This window comes from Grammomys surdaster, unplaced genomic scaffold (assembly GCF_004785775.1).
Source record: "Grammomys surdaster isolate TR1022 unplaced genomic scaffold, NIH_TR_1.0 330, whole genome shotgun sequence".
Classification (NCBI taxonomy): domain Eukaryota; kingdom Metazoa; phylum Chordata; class Mammalia; order Rodentia; family Muridae; genus Grammomys; species Grammomys surdaster.
This window is the reverse complement of record NW_021604749.1, coordinates 1,130,685-1,154,707: the sequence shown is the minus strand read 5'-3', so window position 1 is coordinate 1,154,707 and position 24,023 is coordinate 1,130,685. Positions and strand designations below refer to the sequence as shown.

At 44.3% G+C, this 24,023-nt stretch overlaps 1 protein-coding gene across 1 annotated transcript in view; it reads left to right on the top strand.

Annotated features, from left to right (window-relative positions):
* Xylt1 (xylosyltransferase 1) overlaps positions 1 to 24,023 on the top strand; it is a 288,836-nt gene that overhangs the window by 187,212 nt on the left and 77,601 nt on the right. The gene's annotated exons all lie outside the window — the stretch shown is intronic.

Below are 24,023 nucleotides of genomic sequence, written 5' to 3'. Positions count from 1 at the left end.
AAGGAAGGAAGGAAGGAAGGAAGGAAGGAAAGGAAAGGAAAGGAAAGGAAAGGAAAGGAAAGGAAAGGAAAGGAAAGAAAGGCCTGCCGTCTGTTTCTGCTCTTATAGGCTTGGGAATGCACTCAAAGGAATCCAAGTGAGCATGCCACAGAGACATCTATCTGTATGCTCCTGTTTAGTGCAGCACTCTTCCCAGCAGCTAAGTTATAAAATCAGCCAGATGCTTATCAATAGAGGGACAGGTAAGGATAATGTGGCATATATATACAATGTGGTTTCATTCAGCCATAAAGGAGAATGAAGCCACCTGCAACCTGGATGAAATGGAGATCATTATGTTGAAAGAAATAAGCCAGATTCAGAAAGATGAATATTGGAATGGTGTGTGTGTGTGTGTGTGTGTGTGTGTGTGTCTGTGTCTGTGTGTGTGTGTGTCTGTGTGTGTCTGTGTCTGTGTGTCTGTGTCTGTGTGCGTGTGTCTATACCGGTATGTGTGTGTGCATGTATCTCTGTGTGTGTGTATCTCGGTGTATGTGTGTGTGTGTCTGTGTATGTGTGTGTGTGTCTGTGTGTGTGTCTGTGTCTGTGTGTGTGTGGGGGGGGGTGTCAGTAGCATTTTCTATGTGAATTTTCTTTGTATCCTCCAGTCTAGAGGAATAACCATTATTAGCAAATTGGCCTGGCCCTTGAGGACACTAGAACACAGGCAGGGCAAACACCTTTCCTGAGGCCTCCCAGCCAACCAAAAGCAAAGTCAGGATTTGAAGCCAGTGTGTTATTATACCTTTTGAGGGCAGGCCTTCAGCCTGTATGAAGTTGACAGTTTCATATGCTAGAGGTGTTTATAACTCGGGTCACCGGACACTCTTAGGGGTCAAGCTTGAAAGACATGATGCCTGAGTTAGGCAAATGGGAGCCTCAGTCAGCCTGACTGAATGGCTCCCATCCAAACCTCCAAGCTGTCCTGCTGTAAACATGGTGGTGAGGTTTGTACATGTTTCCAGTAAGTTTTTTTTTTTTAGTAATAAATCTGAATTTTTAACTACAGTGTCTTGATTGACCTGACAACCACATTAATTGAAAACAAGTGAGACAAGCAGTGTGAAGTCTAAACACCTGTCTGTAAGCACGGCTGCCTGGAGCAGCCAGCTGAGACCTCTGCTTTGGATCAGGGTGTGTCTGGAGGCCACTCTCTGTGCCCAGGGGACCACTTTGCCTACCTCAGTGTCTGAAGAGACGACTCAACTCACTCTCTTTGCTATCGTTGGCGTCCCTGCCAGTTTCCTAACTTCAGTTAACAGATTCCTCACTGTCTCCCAGTAGGGGAGTTGGCCCTAGTTTTACAGTGGAACCTTCCACCTTATTCCCGGAGCATTTGGGACTGGGCGTGTGTTACTTTGAGATCCAGCAGTGGGAAGCCAGGCAGGAGCCCAGCTGAGTTGCCTCTGTTCTCATTTCCCCTTGCAGCTGGGGAGAAGTAAGTTGGAAAGTTCTGGTTCCCATTTCGTATCAACATGTCTTTATTGAATTGCTACTCTTTGTGCCAAGTGAGGGAGGATTGATCCTGTAAAGCGGAAGAAGAGGTAACTAGCGATGAGATCCTGATGTGGCCGAGGATGTTATGGTAGAGGCATTAACTGAGTCTACATGCTGCAAGCGTGAAAAGAGGAAGAAGTCTGTCCCAAGGAGGAGGTCAGGGAAAGTCTGTGAGCTTAATCAGTAGGTGTGGCTATAATCTCACCAAGTCAAGAGAGAAGACGAGGGACAGTCATCAACACCATCACTAACCACAACCATGGCTATCATTGCACAGCCACCATCACTACCACTCAGCACAGCTAGTGTATTGTTCCCAGCTTCATGACCATCACCACCCGGCTGGTCACACCATCATTAACACCATGGCCACTACCAGACAACCTCCATCCCCACTTCCATTTCTCCCATAATCGCCACATCACTCCTACACCAGTGTGACCACTTCCACCAAAACAAACACCAACACCCACATCACCACACGACCTTCATCACCTTCATCACTACCACCAATTCCACAGTAACCCTACACCACCGCCTCCACTGCTAACAACTCCATAGGAGTCACTCACTATCCTCCCTTCTCCATACTATGCCGTTCCTTTACCACCTTCTCCCATTACTACTTCCACCATTACCACCATTTCACTATTGTCAGTCAATAGTGAGCATAATCTATAAAGCCCACACTCTTGGCCACTGCAAGGAGCAGGGTCCTGCAGCAAACAAGTCTGAGGTGCTTGGAGCACAACCAACATGAGTTGGCTTTCTATAAGTCACAATGTTCTCAATCTTCCAATTAGGATATAATATATTTATACCAGTCATTTGTGGGAGTGAAATGTAGCCATATAGAGAGTCTTTGCTGCTGAGGCAGGTGGGAGGCAGCCACTCAATAACTAGCCACCATTTAAAACCTATGGGCCTTTCTATGAACAGGTTAGTTCCGTCAGCAGGAGCATACAGCAGTCACAGGCCACAAGGAGGAGATTGGTTGGAGAGAAGGGGCGATGAAGTCTCCTCCTATCAGAAACCTCAGTTATGAGGACACTGAGATTCTAAGTCACCTATTGGCTATTAGAGATAGGAAGTCTTTCATGTGACAGCAAGCACCTCCCCCTCCCTTACCCACAGCCCCCAGGAGCTCCTGAGCTTATTTGGTATGCACCATCCAGTGTTGGAGGTGACATCTTATTAAACAAGGTCTGCCTGCAACCAGGCAAGTCACAATGAAGTCAAGAATTAAGATACCGCTTCCCATATTGCCTAATTGGATTACAGGGATCATAAGAATGCTGTGTTGACTATAAAGAAGTTCAGGGGATTATTGAGTGATGACAGTCCTCTGCTGTCCTTCACTAATCCTGTCAGTCAGAAATAGCTCAAGATGAAGGGAGACTCCTCTGCAAGGAGCTGTCTTTCTCATTTCTAGGTAGGCTCTTGGAGGGCTGGGGGAGCAGAAACATCATAGAGCATTTGTCCGACTATGGTGACAGTCACCACAGCCGTGTCTACTCACACCACCTTGTCTCTGGTCCCCTTCACAGACTATGGTCCTTATCCAAATGATAAGCAATTAATGGATATTTCTCACTTGAGGCCCCACAGAAACCTACCTAATGTAGGCTGTAGAGATGGCTCACTGGTTAAGATCATGTTGACTGTCTCATGCCCAACTGTAACTTCAGGAAATTAATGCCTCTGTCCTCCGAGAGTATTAGTACACACACACACACACAGACATAGACACACACTCACACACACACACACACACACACACTTAAGAAAATAGAAATAAAATATTAACATTGTTTTTATGTCTCTACGTTATCTTGAACTTTTCCCCTTGGTGAGTGGTGTGCCCATCCTCCGAGTTGCCCAAATCAGACTATCAAAAGCATCTGTCTAATTCCTTCTGCCTCAGATCCTCAAGGTCACTATCAAGCCCAAGTCTGAAATGTCTTTTCTCTCGATTTCTTCTACTCCGCGTACTCTATTTCACACTCCCAGCTCTCTTCAGTGTGCTGTGGTCACTCTGAAACTACTCCTGTCTCCATTTCCAATCTTTTCAAAATGAAAGCAGTGTTTCCAGAGTGAGCTTTTAAAATGTTTCTGCTCACTTTACTCCCCCTGCTGAAAACTCTTCCACTACAAACCCAATTAGCACTTTACCTGGACCTCATAGCCCTTCCTAGGCCTAAGAAGACATTGCTAATCAATCACTGCACTGTTTCCTGCTGAGCAGGATATGGACTGAGCTTTTCTGAGTTAGTTGGGTTGGCAAGAAAGATGAGAGCTATTCAGCATTTCAGAATCCTGTGTCACCTGCCTTTAGCTACCTCTTTTGTCTTGTATCTCCCCACCTCTGTCAGCCCCCAAACCTAGGTAGGCTTGAGTGACACCTTCATCTCTTCTAGGATGTGATTCTCTCTACCTGGATTGTCTCTTCTCACATGGTCATCCCTGGTAAGCCCCTACTTCATTTAAGTGTCGCCTTTGTGTACAGTTGCAAGGTCTTTTCCCTCTAAGCCCTTATTTCCTTCATCTAGGCCTACGTTTCACCCAGTGTCTTGAGGCACGGAGGCTTTTGGTCCTGATGCCTGCCTCCTGACTAGTTTCTCAAGCTACAGTTGCAGGAGTAGGGACAGGATTATCTGTGTTTGCCTGCCTGGTGCGTATCACAGTTCCACTCTGAGGTACTGCTTGCATTCAGTGAGGAATAAATGGCACCTAAGTCATGCTGACTGCTTAGCTTATGCCAGACATCAGAGTCAAGCTCTCCACAGGCACCATTCCACTTCTTCCCAGAGTTCCACAAGGTAGGCATGGCTTCTTTCCATTCTAAAGGCTAAAGTATTTAGGCTTTAAGAAGGAAGTCTTCTGCTTCAGGCTATATGGAAGTAGAATCAGACATATCTAAACTGTTGTTCCTGAAAAGATACCTGCATCTGGAGGCCTTTTTCAGATTGTTACAACTGAGGAGAGGGTACTACTGGCTTCTAGTGGGCAGATTCCAGAAGTACTGGCAGACATCACATAAGGCACTGAATGGTTCGTCCTCAGTGGAGAAAAAATCCACCCTATAGAGTGCCATGAGACCATGGAAAGCAAACTTGGTCCCAGCCTGGCAAGTAACCACGACCTAGAACTTTCCCTTGTGGTGTGAGTCACTCAGACCGGTTGCTGGGGTTTTCTTTGGTTCCAGCTGCTAAGCATCAGAGACTACTCATATACAACCAGGGGTTTGAGTCCCTCTGTTTATGCAAGACCAGCCAAGGCACTAGCAACACTCAGTTTGCCGTACAAGATTCTAAGTCTTGGATCCCATCATTAAACCATTCCAACCTAACAGAAGATTTGTCTGTGTAAGCCATCTTCCCAATCTGTCTGTCTGGAAGAGCTTGCAGCTGAACCTACGGTCTCTTGTAGATCTCCAGCAGCTGCAATGGATGCGTGCAGAATGTTTTGTTTTCTTTTGCAGCTATTCCTAGGAGCAAAGTAAATAAGTAATTTAGATGAACCCCCAAGAACTCATGCTCTAAATCAGCCTAAGCTAGGTGAAGTCAGCAGAGGGTTAAGAGCACCTAATCCATTTTCATCAGGAGAGTTTGAACTTTGGTCATAGTAAGCAACTTAGCCAAGATATCACATTGTTCATTATTCACAGGGCACTGTAACTTAGCACAGTCTCTGAGTAATCTTTTTAAGCCTGCCAAAAGAACCGGTGTTAATTGCTTACACTGGAACATATTTGCTGCTGGAAATGTCACACCGTAATTATATCCCATTTCGCTGTCTGACAAGTAATATACTAAAAGAAAATTGGCTTTCTTATTTTCTCCTGCCTCTTCTTGTGATGTGTAAAAAAACCATTCGTGGAAGCCTTCAGGCAACACGCAGGTCGCAAGTTTCTGGACTTGTCACAAAGTTTGTCAGCAAACTTTCTGGATTGCAGACAAGCAGTGAGCTCTGCAGACTTTGTGCCCCAAGCTGTGACAGGACTCCCTCATGGAGGGACCCATGCTGAGTCTAGATCTTCACTTCTGCATGCTTGCAACCCCCAATACACTTTTAGCAAGGCCCTCGAATTTTCACGTGCTGTACCCTGCAAATGATGGAACTGGTCCTGCAAAAGAGAAACAAGTCAGGAAAGGATGCAGTGATGTATAATGGATGAAAGGCTAAGAAGTCATTGACATTTAACAAAATAATTAGAATTTCAGGGACATACACAGACATACACATGTACACACACATATATACACACATGTGGATACATGTATATAAGTATATATTTCCTCATTCAAGCTAATATGTAATATGACCCATATGCATATATATGTGTGTACATGAACATTTGTATGCAAATTTATCCTTGAGGGATTCATTAAAACACACCAATGAATACCAAAGATGCTTAAGATCTTTATATAAAATGACATCACATCTGCATTATACCTATGCACAGCCTCCTGTACACTTCAAAGCATCTCTAGATTATTTTTAATACCTAGTATAATGTAAATGCTATGTAAACAATCATTAGGCTGTATTGCTTAGGGAGGGATGACAAGAAAAACCTAATATTCAGTGTGGACATTGTATTTCCATGGCTGGTTGACTATGGAGAGGGCTACTTGTGTTTTTGCTATGTATATGTTTGTATATGCATATTTGATATCTTGATATCTCTCTCTCTCTCTCTCTCTCTCTCTCTCTCTCTCTCTCTCTCTGTGGGGTGTGTGTGTGTGTGTGTGTGTGTGTGTGTGTATTATAAGAATTGCTGGCCATGACATAAGGCCATGCAGAGCAGGCAGAATGTCTAATCCAAGGCTCCTTCTGGAAAGCTGGCACTCTACTTTTAAGGCTAAGCTTCTTTTAATCCAAGAAGGAGCCATACCCAGCCCACCAGCTGTCGTGAAAGTCATATGAGTCGTAGCACATCTGCATCTCTCATTTTCAAGGTATCTCTGTGTTCTCTCTATATCCTGCTGGGGAGGAAACACCATGACATGTGCACAGGAGGTGTCTGCATTCAAGTCTAGAAGGTATGCCAGCTCTGGCACTTCTGTTTTATTGGCAAAAGCACATCCTCTTGGCCAGACACAACTGCAAAGCATGCTGGGAAGTAGGTTATAAAATGTGCCAAGGGAAAAAAGCAGAAGTAGGATCAGCAAGAGCCCCAACAACTCTGCTTGGCTGCTCTGGTCAGATGGCATCCCTTCCCAGCATGCACATTTGCAACTGAGCCCAAGTTTTTGGGTCTTCATGAAGCACATGTGATCATGTGGTTTATTCTGGCAGAAAGGTCACCTTCTCGGTGCTGAGAACACTTCTCCAGGAAGCTTTTCTCTGAGAGCGTGGCTGCGTACCTGACAGGGATATGGGGCAGAGGGGGAGGCAAGGTTAGTAATTTAGTTGTCACTGGCTGACAGGTTAGTCTTAGAATATGTTCCCTGCAATTCAAGGCTTGCTAGAGAGAGACAGAGAGAGGCACTTAACAAATGTCAGCCCTTTTTTGTAAACTGCCACAGCTGCCTCGTGCTGACCCTGAAGCAGTTGAAGAGTTGTCTGCAGGCTTCCATCAGCGCCTCATCCCACTCGCCCTGGTGTTCTCTTTTCCTTAACATATTAATTTTTTTCAGTTTTTATACAAATACATACTGTATGTTGAGCATAGTCCCCCAATATTCTCCTCCAGTCCTCTCTGTCTCTCTTTCCCTCACACTATTTCCCCTTGCACCTAGGCAGCTATGGTACTGTGTTAGTGTTATACTGACAGATGGATGTTTTTTTAAATCAGTATACAATTTAGGATTCATAGTGGACAGAACATATAAGCTATCTGCCAACCTCAAGAACGGCTGAATTTGCTTAGCTGGCTTCGCTCCAGTTGCATCCATTTTTCTGCAGACACAAACCTCACTGTGTCTCCTGATCCACTCCTTTGTTGTTGGACACTCCAGGTTGGCTTTAGAACTTTGCAATATCGAATGGGATGGTCATAAACACTAATGTGAGAGTGTCTCTGCAGTATGTTGAGTTGCAGGTCCTGTCAATAAACACATAGGAGAGGCACAGCAGGATCACACAGTCAGTCTCGTCATAGTGGTTTGGATGTGGTTCTATTCTGACTTTCACCAACAGTGTAGATGAGTTTCTGTTATCCACATCCTCGCCAGCATTTGCTGTTTGCTTTCTTACTCACTGCCATTCATACCCTTTCCCTGGTGTTCTTGATACTCACCAACAGGATAACATAAGGAGAGCAGCCATCTTGGTCACTGGAGAGGGCTCTGATTACAGTTAGGACTGGGACCCAAGAGCCTGTAGGTTTTCTTATTTCCCCCTACGGCTCCATTTAGAGATGCACAGTTCCATGATGGGATCTCAGCCTCAGCACCTGACTTGTTGACCAGTTGAGCCCTTGCTGTTGCAGGCATGACTCCTATGCAGTCAACAGTCCAATACCTCCTCTAGCTCCATGTGCAAGACTGACTCCCTCAGTTCTCATAGCTACAAATTTCTCCAGACCCCTGAGGTGGGAAGGGCTAAACTGCCCCGTAGGTGAGACTTGCTGGTTTAGAGCATCCACACTATGGTAGTTTGGAGAGATTCTGTTCTCTCCTTATGGAATCCATGCATCTGAATGAGGTTCTTTGGCTCAGTCTCTCAAACAAGGACATAACTACCTCTTAGCCTGCTGTTGACTGGATCTGTGTTCATCAAATTTATCCCTGTCCCCTCTGTCACTATCAGAGGGACCCAAGAGTGTAAGATAGAATTACTATGAAAGCAACTTGGGTATAGTGATGGCACTTGTGTCTTGTGTTTGAATCGGGACTAAACAAGGAGAATGCAGCTAACCAGCTAACCAAAACCACCGTTGACAACTCGTATAGCTATAACACATGCTTAACAACAGTTATCAAAAATGCCAAGGGCTGTGGGGAGATGGCTTAGCTGTAAAGTTCTTGACACTCAAGCATGAGGGCCTGAGTTTGGTTCCTCAGCACCCAAACAAAAAGCCTGACATAGTAGCACACACCACAACACTAGGAAGGAGGAGACAGGAGGATCCCAGAAGCTCATTGGCCGGCTGGCCTCACAAAATCAGTGAGCTCCATGTTCAGTGAGAGCCCTTGACTTTAAAATTAAGGTAGAGAGTGGTTGAGAAAGACATTCAATATGGGCTCCTGCACATATGTGCACACAGCCCCACACAGACAAATATATATATATATATATATATATATATATATATATATATATATATATATGTGTGTGTGTGTGTGTGTGTGTGTGTGTGTGTGTATTTACACAAATAATAAATACACACAACACAAATTCAAAGACAGGCAGGTAGGCATGCATGTGTGTGCGCACACACACACACACAAATACACACCTAGGTAGCTGGCCCTAGTGACAGCTTGCTCAATTTGCACTCTTGTTCCTACTTTTTTTAAATGGCAGTTTCAACAAATCCTGCCCACTGATGCATTGTTTAACCAAATGTCATCTCTCTGCCTTCCTCATTTAAGCATCATCTGTTAGGTTTACACATTGATACACCCATGAAATTAACATTACACGTGTTTCCTCGGGGAGCTGACTAGATTTAATTTAATTGAAGCTGTTGTCACTGCTGATAGCCTTTGGAAGCTGCAGGGGTGCTGGTTGTCTTATTTTAACCCCGTCCTGTCTGAAGAGCAAGGCTTCATTCTCTCCAGGTGTGCCTCTGTTTAAACCCTGTTTCCTCTCTAGCTCCTTAGTAGGCTTTTCTTTGTTTAGAAAGGGTGGAAGGTTTCAGTTCTGGTCGCAAGCCATAGGTGAAAAGTCATTCTTCCCTCTCTGGGAAAGTTGGTATGAAGGGACAAGAACTCTCAAACCAGTGGCTGTAAACACCTCAGGCAAGAGCTGGCTAACAGAAGAGGCCCTGAGTGTGCAAGATGAGGCACAGCCTCACTGAGCCTTTCCTTACTCATTAAGAGCCTCTCTGGGAGAGACCATGCAGGCCGATCCACTGCCTGACTTTCCAGTCTGTTACCTAGTAATGGCTCTTGATAACTGTCCCTTAAATGAATGGCACTGTCTCTCTACCTGACCCTACCACACCCCCACGTTTATGTCATTGCTTTTCTTCTTGCTGGTACCAAATACTGACAGAAACAACTTAAGGTACAAAGGGTTGGATTTGGTTCACAGTTACAGGATGCCATCCATTGTGGTAGCATGGCACAGTGTCTGGGGCAGCTCCATACATAGCGATGCAGCCTTGAGGTAGTGATCTCTATGGACCAGCAAGCAGAAGCCTTGAGCAGAAAACAGAAGTGGACATAATCTTTGAGCTCTGGCCCTGACCAGCGACCCCTTTCTAGTTAGGCTGAATAATACAAAGGATCCAACCTTCATCTTAGTCTCAAATTGTGCCACCAGCTGAGGAGCAAGTGTTCAAACACATGAGCCTATCGGGGACCTGTCACAGGCAAACCAGAGCAAGGCCTAGCTATCTTGCAGCATTTGTGGCTATTTTCCAAACAAATGAATGGATTTCTGCTGCTTTATTCTTGAAAGTTCTTACGATGACCTTTGTAGTAACCTTTGCCTGCTGTCACCCTTTGGGATGGCCAAGGTGGTGCATTCTAGTCAGTCCCAGGAAGGAGTGTGACCTTCACAGGCAGAGGAAATATGATGAGCTGAGGGGGCCTGGACTTGGAGCAAGATGGGCACAGTGTGATTGCATACTACGTCCCACATCTCTGAGAGGTTTGCTCCCAGCAGAAGCTTGGGTGTGATCTCAAATGGGGATCTTTCGGCAGGTGAGACCTGCAGATGAAGATGTCTGAAAGTGGTAGTTTGCAATTCACACTCTTTCCAAGTACAGCCCAGGCACGGAGGCCACTGGCTTTGAAGTCAGTCAAGGAAGAACCAAGAGGTCATTAACTGTATGCTCGAGATGATTCTGACTATTATACTACAAAATTTTCCATAGTACGGGAAATTACCAAATTACAGGAAATTGCTAAAATCTAAGCAGAAGTATCATACACACACACACACACACACACACACACACACACACACACAGGCCATGTACCTCTCCTCTCCCTCATTTTTCTTCAAACTAAAATCATCTTCAACTTTTGTCAGTGATGTCTTCTTCGTTGTGCAGTGGAGGCTTCTGTGTGTTTGTGTGTGATCATGAGGGTGTGTGTGTACTTGGTGTACTTGTGTGTACATATATGTGTGCATATACACATGCATGTGAAGGTCAGAGGACAACCTTGGGTGTCACATCATTTTTCAGGCACCCTTTATTGGAGACCTTGATTCTCATTGGCCAAGAATTTCTCCAAATAGGCTAGATTCACTGGTCCTCAGGTTTCCAGGGGTCCACCTTTCCCAGCTTCTCATCACACAGGCTCATCACCATGGTCAACAGATATGATTTCATCCAATTTCTTCCTTGGTTTCTGGGAGTCTAAACCTAAGTCATCATGCTTGCAAGACAATGACACATCCCCCACCTCCACTCAGTGGTACCTTCTTTACCTCACTCCCTCTTCCTCCTGTCTCAGCTCTAGGCTTCACTCTAGCTTCCTTGGAAAGTTCTAGAAATTTCTCTAAAAGCATAATCTTCTCCCCAAGCAGCCTATCCTTCTTCTTTGCAGCTGGCACCTGTCCTCCACACTCTAGCCTCACCAGATTCTAGTCCCCCCAGAGACAAAATCAGTTTATTTATTTATTTGTGTGTCCTGGCACCTGACAGGGCAGATGCTCACAGTACCTGCTCTGAGAATATTTAAAAAGTGGGCAGAGAGGGGGCTGTATTCATCTATCTTGAAAAGACATAGAGCATATTGCTGAGGGCTGGAGACATACTGCAAGTTGAAATGTATAGAGACATATTATATATAGTCATACATGTATAATCTGTGTGTAGAACTATTTCAAATATGTTTAACAGCTAGATGCACCAGGATATTGACTTCTTTGTCTTTCTTACTTCTTTTACTTTTTTTGTTTATCTGTACATGCATTAGCTAGTGCCACAGTGCATGTGTGCATTTGCATAGTACATGTGTGTATTTGCATAGTGCATGGGTGCATTTGCATAGTACATGTGTGCATTTGCATGGTACATGTGTGCATTTGCATGATACATGCACCAGCTTGAAAGAGTCATTTCTCTCCTTCCACCTTGTGGATTCCAGGAATTAAAATCAGGTCGCCAAGCTTGACAGCAAGTACCTCCACTTGCTTTGCCATCTCACCAGACCCTCTTTCTTACTTTCTTAATATTGTCTTATGTGCTTGAATTTTCTCCAGTCCATATTCCATATTTCCATATTCCATATTCCGTAGTCAGTCCCAGGAAGGCATGTGACCTTCACAGACACAGAAGGAGTGTGACGATATAGACAAAGAAATCAAAGAAATAACCAAAAGCACTCAAGGAGCTGAAGCTCTCGGCTTTAAATAATAATAATTTCCCCTTGTCTTTATCCCAGGACCTCAGCTCCCCTCATGCAATCTTTGGTCTGTGTATTCCAGCCCCACACAGGATCACCATGACAGAAGTGGATCCTAGGAGGTCCTGTTACCACAAACTTTCTCAAGTGTACATTTCGATATCCATTTCTTCTTACACTATTAACTTACCCAGTATATCCCAGGGGTCCCCAACGTTGTCAACCTGACATCCTGGAGGTCCAGTGGTGGGAAAAACAAACAGAAAGGGGGAAAAATACCTGGTGTATTGGGTTGACCTCTCTTGCCAAGCACTGTTGAAATAAACTTAGCACATGAGTCAGATGCCACATGGTGGGGTCCTCACAGAGGACTCTGATGCTGAGATTCACTTTATACTCTGTTCTCATGGGGGCAGGATAGAGGTAGTTCTAGAATCAAGCTGCCTGGACTGAAGCTCCATAGTCACTCCCTGTGTCCTTCAGTTTCCCCTTTTTTACAGCAGACATGCTGAGTTCACTTGCAAGTGTTTCCAAGGGTCCAGTGTGATGGGAAGAGGCTGGCCTGAGGACCAGCTCAAAGTGAACAAAGCTTAAGGCCTCCAGTCTGAGTTGGGCACCAAGTTGGACACTGAGTTGGGCACCGTGACAGCATTAACATGACAAATGGTTGCAGTGTGGGGAAATGTCCCTTCTTAAAAAGCTAAAAGGCGAGCACCTGCAGCGCATATTCATAGTTTATGATCAGGAGGCAGCGTTAATGGCCCATAATGTGATTACTATAAGGATTTTTATTAGGAAAATTCCAACCAATTTGGCATTAATTAATGTACTGTTAACTTTCGAGTGTTACTCGTTTAGTCCTTAGAGAGTTGGAGAAAATAAACCTGTTGTCAAAACCCTTACCCTGAGAAGTAAATAAGAGTTGTTTGCTCCTCGAGAGGCCCCGGGGTAATAAAAACAGATGAGTCACTGCTGGGTTCAGTCGGTATTTATTGAGCCTGTGAGTCCCTTCAAGAGAAAAGAAGGGACAGAGATGAAAATGTCAAGCTGCGAAAGATTCCAGAAAGAACTTGGGAGCTTCCACCTCTGGATCAAAAGGCAAGAAGTGCATCTGGGAGCTGGAGCTAACTTAGCAAAACCTTGAGCCACAGGATGCAAAAGACTATACGGGACCCCTGCCTCCTGCCGTCTCCCCACTTTCTGCTGCAAAGCTGTATATTATTGCATGATTCACTTGGAAATGGCAAAATGGGTCCTGCCCGTATTCCATTTCACCACTGTGGAAAATGAGCCTGTGGAGGCAGCTCTCTCTCTCTCTCAGTGAAGTCCTTTGAATGATTCCCAAGTCCCCAAATAATGCTCTTCCTGCCTGGCCATCCCTGTCCAATGTGATGCTAATACTTGGCCTCTGTGTACCAACCACATGAGCCTTCCCCTCATCTTCCATGCTTATGTACACTATAGGATGTTTGCCCAACCTGTTCCCTCTGGGTGGAGAGTCTCTTCCTTCACTCAGTAACCCCATCAATCATTCTGTATTCTACAGCCCATAGGCCATGCCTATACCCCCTTGAGTAGCAGTCAGATTTGTGGGGCTGCTATAACAAGAGAACATGGGATGATGGATACCTTCAAGGAGAGAGATGCATTATCCCAATATTTGGAAACTACTAACCATGGTGCCAGTCTGGTCTGAGTTGTGACAAGAGCTCTCTTCTTGAATTGTAGATAGCTGCCTTCTGTGTCTTAGAGATAGTAGGCTTCTGGTATGCCCTCTTCATAAGGACACCAATCCCATGAACCCAGGACTCCACCCTTTTGACTTCCTTTAACCCAATTGTCCCCCTTAACTGAGTGCACATCTCCAGCACCATGACATGGTAGGCTTTATGACATGGTGGGCTTCAGCATCAGAAATGCTCCAGTAATTCCTGTTAATGTGTCTTTGATAAAGACCATATTTCCTTAGCATTGGGGAACAGAAGAGGAGTTTCACAGTGCTAAACTGTTTGGTGGCTTCATGGAAAGAAGGACTGAAATAGTGTGGTGGAAGTGAGGTTGGAACAGGACAGAGGAAACGCCCTCCTTTGGAAGACATTATTTATAGTAAGAGTCATGATGACCACCAGGTTCTTTCTTTGCTCCCCAGTATGTATGTGTGTAGTGTGTGACATGCATTCTTATTTCTGTGAGTGCATGCACTTGACCATGTGGGAGTGTGTGTGTGTGTGTGTGTGTCTCTCTGTCTGTCTGTATCTGTCTGTGTGAGTTTGTGTCTATATATGAACTGGTAGTCTACTTCAGATGTTTATTCAATCACTTTCCATTTTTATGTTTTGAGAAAAGATCTCTCACTGATTTGACTATGCTGGCCAATGACCTTCTGGACCTTGCTCGCTTTCCCACCCTTCAAGTACAAGCTACCACACCTTTTTTTCTTTTTCTTTTTTTCTTTTCTCTTCTTTCTTTCTTTCTTTCTTTCTTTCTTTCTTTCTTTCTTTCTTTCTTTCTTTCTTTTTTTTTGTATAGGTGCTAGAGACCTGAACTCAGATTCTCAGATTTTCATTTTGGGTAGTTTACCAATTGCGCCATTTTCCAACCTCCAATTTGTTGTTGTTGTTGCTGTTGTTGTTGTTGTTGTTGTTGTTTGAGGTGTCTCACATGGCTTCAAATTGACTAAGTAGCCAAATCTGGCCATTGTCTTGCATGGTTTATCATGGGTGTTTAGGCCTAACAATGACATTTGAATCCCAATTCTGCAGGCCAATCAGCTACTTGCTCTGAGTCTCTGTTTCCTTATCTAGGAAATGTGGGCTAATCAGTTCTATCCCTCTACCATTGCAATGTGAAAAGAAGATGTAAAATCACACACCCAGCAGGGCATCGAATATTATAATGGCCCCTTTCATCCATGGTGCCTGGAAAAGGCCACACCAGCAAGGTGGACCAGATCTCATGGGCTGCAGACCAGCGTTTTCACAGATGATGTGTAGCTGGCCAAGTGACTGGGACCCAGTGAATTGCGGGGAAATGTACCATACGCCATCAATATCCATCCCACCAGTTTCCATTTATTGAGCCGTACATCATTAGAATATCCCTGGGCTCTCCACAATAAAATCAATAAGACGGCACAGCCATGGGCTGTGGTTTAATAACTCCAAACTTGAATAGGGAGAAAGAAAATCACTGAGCAGGAAAATGTCCTAAGTGCTTGGTCAGAGAATAGAGGGAGACTCTTTTTGGTAGTGTGGGGAAAAATTAAGGGTGAACCAGCCTTAGACTCTAGGTAGAGGAGGGGTCTGGAGAGAAGAGACATGACTGTTTAAATATAGGAGGGACCAAAGGTAGGTACCAGAAAGTCTGAGCACTTCCAAGGAAGGCTCAATCTAAGCACCCAAAGCCATCTCAGGCTTCACAAAGGGCCTGTTGCATGACCACTAGCTGACTTCATTGCTGTTCAACCACTACCAAGTGTGTTTACACAAACTGGGATGCTATAGCCTTCCCAGAGAGTATCATCTTACCAGACTACAGTTTTATTGTTTATGTTCCATCCTACACCTAAATATTATCACTCAACAAGGGACTGTACTTAATTTAGTATTTGTCAGGGTGAGGCCAAGGGAGGAATTTTTTTTTTGGCTTTTGTTTGTTTTTCTGTGGTGCCAAGAAATGAACCCAGAGCCTTGCACATGCTAAAAAAAAAAAAAAAAAAAAAAAGGCCTGGCCGCCCCTTAGCTTTATTTAAACCCAACATTGTTTTCTAGATAGTATTTGCGTATTTGCTTGTGCTTTGAGGTTCTGATATGCTGGTGTGACTGAGAATCCTGGACCTACACCAGTGGTTTTCAATTACTCTTGTCATAACCACCCTGGGGGAGGGCTTATCTCAGCTCAGACTTTGTTCCAACACTCAGAGGAACAAAGTGAAACGTGAATATTGCCTGGACCTTTTAAGTTCTTCTGGGACATCAAGGACTGCCTGGCATCACCTGGCTATGACCTTGTTTCCTGTGTTTAACACACAACAACACATCCTAGCTGGGGAGGAAGCTGGTAGAATTAAGGTACGTGCTTTCCTCACCACACGCCTTCGCCGTCAGCCTCCTGTCCTGCCATATTTTCACTACAAGAGTTCACCTTTGGTTTTTACTTAAGTGGAACAGGGCAGACAGATGAATGCATCTGTTCTCCTGGAGCTGAAGTTATAGGCAGTGTAAGCCACCCAGTGTGGGTGCTGGGGACTGAACTCAGGTCATCTGCAAAACAGTATGTACTCTTAACCTAGGAGCCATTTCTCCAGCCCCACCGAGAGCTCATTCTTATATGTCCTTTAACATAAGTTAAATGCAATAAATGAATAATGAATGAATAAATAAATAAATAAATAAATAAATAAGGTATGCTCACTGGGGCTGTGACAGGAAAAGAAGGAATAAAAAAAGAAAGGCCAAGATGGTTTTCCCAGATCAGAACCATTTCTCTGGAGACTTGGAGGATGCCTCCTTGACACTCATTGACCCAATTCCAGCTGCCATGTTGGGAACTCCTTGGGCATTTAGCTAGTATCTCCCAGAGGCTTTGGTGCTCCAGAGAAATGAAAGGTCTTTGGCCTAATCCAAAGCTTCTAGGAGAGTCCATCTCTGGCCAGTCAGCTGGGTGAGCAAAGCCAGCCATGTGCAGGAGTTCAGGCTGAATCTTGCACGTGTACCTCTAGGGGTATGTGCATGACTGAAGCTGTCTGCCTTCGTTCATCAGTCACAAACCATTCACTGAGCATTCTCCACCCAGCTTAGCTGTGTGCCAGGTCCAGAGGCCAGGACATCCTACAAAGAATGAAGCACAAGAGCTGACTGACAACTCTCAGGAAAGGCAGTATTATACCCAGAGAGTACCATTCAAGCAGTGTCAATACTGTGGTTGCCTTAGAATTACAAGGTATCCAGATTTTTTCCGTAAATTTCCAGAATTTTCATTCCTCTCACTGGTAAAATAAAGCATGGGTTCTGAAGCCTGGCAGACCCCAGTGTTTTTCTCTCGTCTTATATACACTAGAGAGGATAATTTCTCATTTAGCAGTAGGGGGCTATCATGACACTTGCCTCCGTGGATCTTGAGATAATTAAATAATAAATTACAAGAGGAGGGGTGGTAGAGATCAGCTCAGTCAATGAAGTAAGTATTTGTTCCTCAAGCACGAGGTTCAATCCTCAGAACCCATAGTCCTGGGAAGGCAGAGACAGGAGGATACCTGGGGCTTCCTAGCTGATCACCTCGGCTGAAACAGTGAGCTCCAGGTTAAGGCAGAGATTCTTTCTCAAAAAAAAAATAAAGTTTAGAGCAAAGAACATACCTGACATTGATCTTGAATCTTCATATGCATGAGTCCACACATGCATGCAACCTCCCCCACCCCACACACACACATAGGTGTACAACTCAAAACCCACACTGGCACACAATTGCATGGAAGCCAATGATGTAACTCAGTGGCACAGCACTTGCATACTATGTATAATGCCCTGGGGTTTTCCCCAGCACTGAAACAAAATTTTTTTCTAGTAGGAAAGATCCTCCCCTCTTCTGATCCTGAAAATGAACCTGCAAGCCCAGGGCTTCGGCCACACCCATCCTTCCTACATGCTGTTGCTGACATGTAACTGCCACTCATCTTTGAAGGACTGGAGACAGCCTTCACACCTCACATTATCAATGAAGTATTGATGAGCAGAGAAGTTAACTGTCTTCCAGAAGCTCTACTGTGAGAAGCTGGACCCTAAACCCAGTTCCATGCACCTCCCACAGTATGTTAGGCTAGCTGTGCCCCAGCTCATAGCCTCTGACCCAAGCCCATCTGCATGCAATCTCCTTTCCACTTCTCTTCAGTCCAAAGAACCAAGTGAGCCAGAAAATGACGCTCTCCCATGCCAGGAGGCACTTTGAGAATATAAACAGAATCAACAGAGAGCCTTGTTGGTAGAGTCTATTCCAGGCCACTGGCTTTCTCCAGTTGCTTGTGAACAGGGGCAGATACTGGGGAGAAACATTCCAGCTGTGGGTGTTTACTTGTGAGCAGGAGAGTCAGGGCGAGGTCTGCTCTAACCTGATCTTATTGCTAGGAGCCAGGCACTCTTGGGCTGGAACCCCTCAGGGCTGGGCTGACTATTGTTTGATTCTGACCATTGTGGGCCAGTAGCTAAATAGAAATGGTCCAATTACACTTCCATTTGCTGAGCATTTGCTACAGGCTTGGCCCTGTGCTCAGAACTGGACATAAATACACATAAATACACATGGGAGGGAGCTGAGACATCTATACCTGCATCCATGTCTGTGTGAATATCTTATGTATCTGTATAGATAGCTATATCCATTTCATGGTGGAGAACATAAAGGCTTACCAAGGTCACATAACACCACCTAAAGTCTCAAACTCATCCTGACCACAGGCCAAATCTAAAATCCTTGCAATGGAGTTTGTAGAGTTCTGGTTAAAAGTATGTATTATTTTTGCAGGAGACATGAGTTTGGTTTCTAGCTCCCATGTTGGTAGCTCACAACCTTATAACTTCAGCACCAAGGAATCCAACAACCTCTTCTGGTTTTCATAGGCACTAACTACATTCACATTTTCAAACCGACACACAGACACATAATTGAATTTTAAATCTTTTTATAACTCTAGTATCTTTCTTTCATCTCCAGATTAAGATTCTTCAAGCCACTCCAATCACAAACATACCCAGCACATCTACAGAACATATAAACAGTACCAAGCCCCTGTCCTTCAGGAACACATTCCAATATAGAAGTTGCCTGAAGCCAGATAGCTCTACACACTGCAACACACTCCCTGCTCCCTGCCCATTCACTCACTGATGTCCATGATTCATATATAAAATAGCAGAGAATTTGTTCATAGTCTCCAACCTCCTCCTGTAGACCATAGCTAGATTATTCATAACACCCAATGAAGTGTAACTAATTGTGTTTAGAGTAGAACAGCATGGAAATGTCTGTACATGTTCAACAGTTGCATATTATGTGTACATGCATGTACGTGTCTCTGCATGTGCAGGTGCATGTGTCTGATAAGTACAAGCAAGGGGACTACCTCAAGTGTCGTTCCCCAGACATTGTCTGTCTTGAGATTTTTGTTGTTTACTTGTTGGTCTTTTGTTTTTGTTTTTTTTTTTATTTTTGAGACAGCATCTCTCCTTAGCCTGGAAGTAGACTAGACTGGCCAACAGTACAGCTTCAGGCATTCTTTTTCTACCTCCCTAGCACTGGGATTACAAGTGTGCACCACCTTGGGGATTGAACTCAGGACCTTATGTGCAAAAGGAAAGCACTTTACCATCTGAGCTATCTCCCCAGCCTGTTCATTTGAGTTTAAAATAAACCTCTTCTGTAGTTGGTTGGCTTTACAATTGCAGATCCTACAGATAACAGAAGAATGCTTGCTTCCTGATTTTTTTTTTCTTAGACACACATCTATGAAAACACTTGGCTTGCGGTTTAGGCATAGTGATAAGTTCATATCAACAACTCATAACTAGATAGGGATCACAAGAATACACTGTAAGAGAAGTTATTTTAAACTTATAAGTTGTTTCCTTCTGGAATTTTTGCACTTGATTCTTTTGAACAGAGGGTAACATAACTGAAGCCAAGGAAGGTGTATGTCATGGAGAATAAGTTGGACTTTGTGGATCTCTTCCTGTCACCAACCTTGACACCCAAGGATTACATGGTCCTCTTATAGCCCATATGATACTGAGTCATACTGAGTTGGTGTAAGAGGCTTAGCATGGTCCACCATATTACCAGGGGAGCCGCTGGGCTCCTCTCCTCAATCTTTAGTCCTGAACCGCCAACGCATACTTGATATTCTTCCCCATCAGTGTTGCTTTTAGCATTCATCCAGAGTCAGCTTCTCTGGTTGCCTCTAATCACTCTGATTTTTCCACTTAGTTTCTATTTTATGCCACAGGAATCTGATTACATTGTAAAGTTCCTGCCTCTTTCTTGGGGGCTGGACAGAGTGTGAGTTATAGCCTTTCAGAGTACCCTGTCTGAAGAGATCCATATGACTCTGGGACACAACGTTATCTATCCAACAAATAGAAATCAGCTGACATGCTTCTGAAAACAGATGCCCCCTCCTTTATATACTGGGGACAGTCTGATGGCACAGAATGACAGTGTTAAGGATCCTGGGGCACAGACTCAATCCGAAACTCAACTTCCTCCCTCTCTCCCTCTCTCCCTTCCTCCCTTTCTTTCCTTTGTCTTTCCTCCCTCTCCTCCCTTATTTTCTTTCTCTCTTCTTTCTCCATCCCTTTTTCCTCTCTCCCTTCCTCCCTCCTCCCTCATCTCTCTTTCTTTAATTCTGTCCCATGGGTGGAACCTAGAGTCTTGAGCATGCTAAACTGATACTCAACCATTGAACTGTATATCCAGCTCTTGATTTTTAAGACATTACTATGTATTCCACACTGGTCTCAAACTGTTGGCTCTCTCCTGATTCAATCTCCAGAATGTTGGGACTACAGGTGTGTACCACCACACCCAGCAGCTTAACTACTTCTTAATAAGGACCTCCCTGAGTCACAGTTTCCTTGTGCACTAAGGCCAACTGTCTGCTCCAAGAAACTTTTTTACAAGAAATTTTTTATGACACGATAGCCATTTCACTTGTGTGATCTGATTTCCAGACACTCACTTCCCTACTCCAGAACTAAAGTGTCTACAACTCTGTGTATCTATTATGAATATGTTCTGCTCTCTAACACCATAAAGAGAATTTACAAAAGGTGGGGGATTTTGTGTTTTTGTTTTATCAGCATCAATGCACAAATTGCTTTAAAGGACAGTACAGGGTCATTGTACCGGGCTTGGTCACTGACTGACACCACTCTTTGGCACCTGACATGTGGACAGAGTAGCATGGCTTTGGACTTGGCTGTTCAGCTTCTTCTCCCACCTCTGCCTTCACAGTGTGGCCTGGGAAACATGCCAAACATTCTAAGCCTCAAACAGTGTTAATGCACTCTTAACCAAGACCAAATAACAAACGACTCAGAGCCCCAAACACAGTGCTAGTATGGGGCAAGCCCTCAGGAAACATAAGCTCCTCTGAACTACCACAGCATCCATCCACTCTTCATCAGAATTCATTTGTTCATTCATTCACTCATTCAGCAACTCTAGCAAGAGACCCTATGACTAGAGACCAAAATGGAAGTTGAATAAATGAATGGCATTTGGTATGATAGGATGTCAGATGGGGAGTTGAATGACTTCTTGAGTTTTGGATGAATAGATGAAGTAGGTCTGGGGTGAGTGGGTTGGTGGAGTAGGTAGAAGGGTAAATGGAGTGTGTGTGTGTGTGAGTGTGTGTGAGTGTGTGTGTGTGTGTTTTGAGAGAGAGACAGAGAAAGAGAGTGTATGTGTTGTACATATGAAATGGGTAGATAGATAGATGAAGAGTTACATGGATGAGTGGATAGGTAGATGAATGAAATGGGAAGATGGATGGGTGGATGGATGGATGGATGGATGGATGGATGGATGGATGGATGGATGGAATCAATAGGTTTTGGATAAATGTTATATATGAAGCTTTATTGGTCATCTAGAGTCATTTCCTCATCAAATACGGAAATTCTGTAATAATCCTTTTAAAATCCTCTTGACCCCTGCCTTCTTACATCCAATAACTTAAAAAAGTATTTCATTAACAAGCACCATTGTCAACTTTTCTTTCCAAGGTTTTAGTGTGATTGTGTAGTCTAAGTTAGTGGTTTAGGGCACGGTCTTAAGACCTGGGTTTGCAGCTCAGCTTAACTAATTAAAGCTGCATGACCTTGAACAAATCCCTTGGCCTCTCTAAGCCGTGTGTTTTCCTCTGAAGAATGGAGGTAATAGCAACCTTGCTGGGTTGTCAGGACGATTAATGAAATAATGAGATCAAGGCCAAACCAGTGCCCCAAACAGGTATTGCTATTGGACAGAGCTGGCATGTCCACTCTTGAAGCTTTTGTTTTTCACAGAGCACCTGCTGTGCATTGGATTTTACCTGAGCATTATGTATCTGATGGTAAATAAGAAGGATAAAGTCCTTCATCTCTTGGACCTTATGCTCTAGCAGAATGCTCAGATAATAAACAAGCAAACACATAAACAACTTCAGATGGTGTTAAATGATGTGCAGAAAATTGGAACAGGTAAAGTGAGAGATAGAGAGTGAAAATAATCTTTTATTGGACTTGGGCTGGTGACAAGAAGGGGTAGCCATTCTAAACTCCAGGGAGATGGTGTCCGGGAACCAGGAATCACTGTCAAAAAGCCCCAAGATAAAGGAGTTTATACAGGTAAAAAGCAAGAAATTGAGGGGTGAGCTGGTCACATGACTGCTCTGAGCAGAGGTCAGAGGAGGAGCTGTGTCAAGCCAAAAGCCCAACCCTGTAGTTTAGACATTACTCCTGTTGGTTTGCGGGTGAGGTTGTTTAGTTTGGTTTGATGGGTTTGTCATTCATAAAAATAGATGAATGATTTAAAGCATGAAAGTTTCACTATATAGCCTAAGCTAGCCTAGGGTTTGTGATCATCCTGCCTCAGTCAAATGCTGGGATTACAGGTATGTGTCACCATTCTGGGTTTGGACATCCTTCATACTAATCTTGTCCTCTGGAAAGAGCCTTCATCTGGCAGCCACTAAGCTTTCTGGTAGCCACCACACACTCCCACTCCTGAGCTGCTGACCGCCAGGCTGAGCAATCTGCATTCTCAGGAACCCCAGTTGACACTCCGGACTTCTGAAACCATAGCAGTGTTCTGAGACCCAAAATCCCAGACCCTGCCAAGAATAAAGTTAAACTACAAGAGATTAGATCAGTCTGGGAAATCCAGACAGCACTGAATCAGTGCAACTTGTAACACACTAAAACCGGGAGGGTGTTACTCACTGGCCTTGGCCCTGGAGACGGGAATTTTTCTAAGACTGATTTTGGGATAAAAGGTGTCTGGAACCATTTATCCGGGTGGATTGGGTATAGGATCTGGCTCTCCAAAGGTAACAAATGATCGTCTATGATAGTGGCAGATCTCCAACCTGGATGGTCCCAGAGCTCACTGGGTCATTAGGACTTAGATAGCTGTAGCCTCTCAGAAGAGCTTCCCTCTGTGTTGGTTTTCTTCTGGAAACTTCTCTCTTACCATCTTCCAATTCGATGTGCAGCAAGAACTTCTTTATCTGTTAGCTCCAACAAGACTAAGGTATTGTCTCCTTGGCAAACAGCTTCTTTGGCAAACCATGCAAACCAAATAGTGTTGCACCGAGGGAAGGCTAAGTTCTGGCCAGCCAGTCCTGAACTACAGGTCACCTCTAGATTGATAATCAAGACAATGCTTCCCACATCTGTAGACTGAGCATGGACAAGAGAAGGAGCCACAGAAAGTGTAAGATGAAGGGCTGAGGAAATAGCTCAGTTGGTAAGGTGCTTACAGTACAAACATAGAGACCCAAGGGCAGATCCTCAGCACCTATGTAACAAAGATAGTTCTGCAGTCCTCATGCCAAGGAAGCAGAGACAAGAGGATCAATATTGCTGTGATGAACCATCATGACCAAAGCAACTTGTGGGGAGTACGGTTTATCTGGCTTACACGTCCATATCACTATTCATCACTGAAGAAAGTTAGGACAGGAACTCGAAGAGGTCAAGAACCTGGAGTCAGGTGCTTATGAAGGAGTGCTGCTTACTGGCTTGCTCCTCATGGCTTCCCATCCTTCTTTCGTATAGAACCCCAAGACTACCAGCCCAGGAATGGCACCACCCATAATGGGTTGGACCTTTCCACATCAATCACTAATTAAGAAAAAGCTCTACAGGCTTGTCTATAGCCTGATCTTCTGAAGCATTTTCTTACCTGAGGTTCCCTCTTCTCAGATGACATTAGCTTATGTCAAGTTGGCATAAAACTAGCCAGCACATAGTCAAATGT